This window comes from Varanus komodoensis, unplaced genomic scaffold (genome assembly GCF_004798865.1).
Source record: "Varanus komodoensis strain SLA01 unplaced genomic scaffold, ASM479886v1 scaffold139, whole genome shotgun sequence".
In the NCBI taxonomy this organism is placed as follows: Eukaryota; Metazoa; Chordata; class Lepidosauria; order Squamata; family Varanidae; genus Varanus; species Varanus komodoensis.
Genome location: NW_025335402.1, coordinates 102,227 through 107,642, shown reverse-complemented (window position 1 = coordinate 107,642; position 5,416 = coordinate 102,227).

The following is a 5,416-nucleotide window of genomic DNA, read 5'->3' as shown; positions in this document are numbered from 1 at the left end:
TAGAAGAGCAGGAGCAGGGGGAGCATCCGCACTGGGAGCATTTGGAGGAAGAGCAGCAGCAGGGGGAGCATCCGCACTGGGAGCATTTGGAGGAAGAGCAGCAGCAGGGGGAGCATCCACACTGGGAGCAACAGCCAGTTTTGCTTCCACAGCAAGCCATTTGGATGAAGTGAAGCTGAAATATGAAGCAAAATATTTTCTGTAATTTTCTAAGACAATCTCCTGACCTTCACCCATGTACAGTATGCGCACATAGTGAATGTCATTGCTATGCTCTTGGTTGTCATCTAGACAGTGCATTTGAACTACTATTTTCAGATGTATAAATGAATGTATGTCAGTGATCTTCACTGCTTTGTTCAGCTTTCTTTCAGTCCATTTTTGTTAGGTTTCCTGATTTGTCAATGACACTCCTCATCGAAATGCATAATTTAAAGAGATAACCAAGCTTTACCATATTTTCAAGTTCAACACTTAAATTTTTAATGTTCAGTTTCACATGTTGTACATTGACATTGTGAATGTGGATAATTTCCTCTGAATTTGACGGAGGACAGGTTTACAGTGCTGTCAAACCGCAATCGTTTGGACTAGTCTCAAATATACCTCCAAATATAACTGTTAAAGACATGCAATGTAATTGCACAGTAGCCATCAGGTATGGCAGAACATGAAATCTGATACCAGATCAGCTCCCAAAAGCAAAATACCATTATAATTATTTTAATGATATTATTATGGAATGGGCTTCCATGAGAGGTCGTTGAGGCCCTATTGGTGCAGGTGTTCAAGGATAGGCTGGATGTCCACATGGTGGGCATGTCATGGGTGGAGCCGGCTGGAGCCAGGGGTCAGACTAGATGGCCCGGGAGACCCCTTCTAACTCACTCTGTTTCTATGTTTCTATTATATTTATATCCCAGCTTTTTTCCTTTCAGGGAACTCAAGACATAATTCTCTTCCTTCTCTCAATTTTATCTGCACAACACCTACCAGAACTATATACAGCTTTGATCTCATGTGTTGTTAAATAACACAGTATGATTAACTCTCAACTATTAGAGGTAGAAACCAGGAAAATCAACTCAGATATAACTGGTTTACCATGAGTAGCTTATTTCATATTTGTTAAGCTTATTTCTCAGTGCAAAAACAGATTCTAAAGTAAGCCATCCTAGGAATCCATTGTGGGTCAAAACAAAGGGTCAGAAATATTAAATAAAAGATTTAAAAATAAACAAAAACTGAAATCCAGTAATATACATAAATTGTTGATTAGAAATATCTACTGCCATGTGGATATTCATAGACTTTTTGAGGATACCCAGGATAGGCTGTTTCCTATTTAACAATATCCTATTTCAGGCAACTCCTCTGCATGAGCAAAAGTTCTTGTCATCATGCTAAACTCAATCAAGTACACAAAAAAAAATTCCTTCTGTGGCAATGTTGAATGATGCTATAATTAATGCTAAAAATACAAATAAATTTAGTCTTTAAAAAAGAAAAGAAGCTGGTTTTCCGTAGCAACTTTTTTTTGCTGCCACAGTAGAAATAAAGGAATAAAATGTTGACTGCAAAAGGGTAGAGGCATTTTTGGATCTTGTTCTACTAGTTCCAGCAAAGCTCCCCGGTAACTCCAGAGGCAGAACTGGGTTCCCGGAAGGAATTCTCCCTTCTCTTTGCTACGTAGCTATGAAATCCAACTTACCTTGTCCACCTGGAACTTGTGAGCTCAAAGGAGATGTTGAAACACTGAATGAAGACCTTGGAAGTGGATGCCCTTTTTATACTATTCCATGCACCATTCACCTAGGAAATGAGGCACAGTCAAAGAACGGGCAGACTCTTGATTGCCTTCTGAAACACATGTCTGTGTGCTGTGCCATATTCTAGACCTGTGTCCCTTGAGTTTATTCAGATCTTCCATTATGAGAACTTTTTTTTCTTATGGTGCATAATTAAAGGCTTTGGACTATCATCACACTATAATTCTTAGATCATGCAACACACCGGAGGGCACATGAAAAAGAAGCACGGATTGGGCCTCTTCTTGGGAACTAATGGTCACAATGATTACTCAATCACACACGATGGCTTACTGTTGGGTTACTTCATCCAACCAGAGCCAGAGGCATTTCAGGAGCCAGAGGCGATTCTTCTCAGTTTTCTTCTCCCCCTTACTTTGTGTAATTCATGATAATTTTTATTACATGATTGAAACAGATGAGAAGATCTCTGTTTTCTTGTCCTTGCTTTTCCCCATGCAAATTGAATTTCAAATCACTCCAAAGTTTCTAGGCATATGTTTCCATTTGAAGCCCTGTTTCATAATCCCCCTCCATCAGAGGTTAGATCAGATGCCATTAGAATCAGAGCCTTTTCGTTGCTTTTCCCCTTCCCCCCCATTGGAGGCTATTCTACTTCTTTTCTTCCAATGACCACTAAACTTACTCTGCTCTTTTTAAAAAGTTGTGTACATGCATGCTTTATTTCCCAACATACTTCATTGGTTTTCGTTTAGCAATCAACACCTCAGAGAATCTTGTTGCACCTTAAAGACAGGTTTTTTTCCTGGCATAAGTTTCTGTGCTCTGTAGACCACTGATTTAAACTGTGAAATGGCTTTTGTCCATGAAAATTTATACTGCAAGGAACTTGTTAGTCTTGAAGGTACCACTTTAAAATCAGATTGACATGGCTAATCCTTGGACGTTGTTGTTGATATTAACACACTTTAGGTGGTGCAGTGGTTTAAACTGCTGTGCTGCTGGGCTGGTTGATCGAAAGGCCACCGGTTCAAATCTGCACAACGGGGTGAGTTTCCGTTGCTCCGTCCCAGCTCCTGCCCACCTTGCAGTTCGAAAGCATACAAATGCAAGTAGATAAAAAGGTACCACGTCAGTGGAAAGGTAGCAGCGTTCCATGCACCTCGGTGTGTAGTCATGCCTTCCACACAACCACGGAGACTGTCTGCAGACAAACGCTGGCTCCCTCGGCTAGGAAACGGAGATGAGCACCGTCCCCAAGAGTCAGACATGACTAGACTTAATGTCAAGGGGAAAACTTTACCTTTACTAACCACAGTCTTCTTTGGGTGGACTTGGGGACAGAATGACAAAGTAGGCATTTTAAACCTTATAACTATTTTCCTACATCGGACTTATATAAGGTTGGGTGAGAGATTTATTTTAGTTTGGTTCTGGAATGAATTTACTCAAATCCACTAAATTCTTCATATTCAGGGAAACAGTGTTAGAGTTTGGTTTGGTTTGGTTTTTTTAAGAAGGTGAGTTATCATGAATCTTGAACTTCCGTCTGCTCAGATCTTGCATTGTTCATATTCCACCTAACAATTTATCACTGGTATTTGGGCTCTGTATGAATGCAGGAGAAGGAGATCAGGAGGGTGACTATCTGGAGAAGGGCCTTCTCTGCGGTGGCGCCACAATTGTGGAATTCATTCCCTAGGGAGGCTCGCCTGGTGCTGTCACTGAATTCTTTTCAGCACCAGGCCAAAACCTTTTCATTTTCCCAGTCTTTTAAGACCTAACTGTTTTAATTGGGATTTTATTATTAGTCACATTTTTAGGATGCAGTGTTTAATTTTTTTTTTACAATTTGTATTGTCAAACCATCCCAAGACTTTGATAATGGGACAATCTAGAAACGTTTCAAATAAATAAATAAATAAATTAAATGATGATACTTTGCTCTGGCATACTTTACTTTCTGCTGTATCAGCTGAACTACGACGATCATTTTAATGGATATTCTCCCAGTTTGAAGTCCCCTTTTCCTCCCACCTGACTGTCATCAGCAAAAATCGATCACCTGATTGCTCACTTGTAACCTAACTCAAAACCATTAAAGGTAAAGTTTTCCCCTTGACCTTAAGTCCGGTCATGTCTGACTCTAGAGGGTGGTGCTCATCTCCATTTCCTGACAGAGGGAGTCAGCGTTTGTCTGCAGACAGTCTCCGTGGTCATGTGGTCAAACACCCAAGTGCACGGAACGCTGTTTACCTTCCCACCAAAGTGGTACCTTTTTATCTACTTGCATTTGAATGCTTTCAAACTGCAAGGTTGGCAGGAGTTGGGATGGAGCAAGGGGGACTCACCCTGTTGTGCAGATTCGAACCAGCGACCTTTTCATCAACCAGCTCAGCAGTTTAAACCACTGCGCCACCTGCATCCCCCAAAATCATTAGGGACACATTAAAAAGCACTCTGTTTCAAAATGACCACACATAAAGCACATGAGGGAAATTATGCATGTGCAACATGCATAGGAAACATGGGCTGTTTCATATCCATTCGTTCTTGTCATTCAAATCTTAATGAGTTAGGAGGACTAATTATATTTATGAGGTGGCGAGAAGAATGGCCTCCAGATCTACCAGAGAACAAATCGGTGGTGACGACAAAGGAGTCAGAAGGTTTTTAGTGAGGGAAATGGCCTGTGGCCTCCAACCACCGTGAGTCCAGTCCCTCAATATCATTGAACACCAAGATGCAAATCTGAAGCATAGCCTTTAACTATACTCCTGATGAGCTCTGAAGTCTGTCATTAGCTGAATGTAGCTTTACGCATCCACACTCTGAAGCCAATCCTTTTATGATTAGTGAGAGAAGAAGACAACTGAGTCAGAAAGCATGAGATAGACAAAGGCATGGTGGATAGCTCCGTGCTTTGATGGTGATGGGACATCACGGTTCCGTGACGATGCCTCACTTCCAAGAGGAGGGGCCTGTGGAGGTGTATAAAAAACCCCTACCCCAGAGCTGACCATTCACTCCATTGGATTAAATCATCCACCTCAGCTGTTCAACAGGGTAAGCTCCTATCCCATAGATTTATGTTGTAGCGAACGGCACCGAAGTCAGAAATATGCAGCTGAAGAAAAAGGAAGATTGGGGTTTCGTCTTTTTTTCAAGGACTGAGAAGAAGTTCTCCACTGAGATTTTTCATCTCAGTTAGGAGGGTGCTAAATTTTGAGTCCTCCAAACCAAGGAGCATTTTGACAGTTTTTTGTTGAAGGGTTTTTAAAAATGCGTTTAATTTGGGGGAGTCACTGCACATGGCACTGGAAAGAGCATCTTTGGTTTCTGCCTTCCATATACTGTTTTGGTTTCTCTACAGCTGCTCAAAAGTAACACCATGTTTATTTATTCCAGCTTTGCCATCGTTCAAGGAGACATGAGCTACTCGGACATTTCTGGCCAGTGCGGTCGCTCCCGCTGTGGGTATAATCAGTCTCGCTCCTGCAAGTGTAGCTGCTATCCATGCCTCAGGACCAGGTGCAGCAGTCCCTGCTGTTGCCACTGCCAAAAGTATATCTATTCCAGAGGCGGATCCTATCGCTCCTGCTGCCCCCAGTGCCAGAATCGCTGTTCCAAGTGCGGATGCTCCCCCC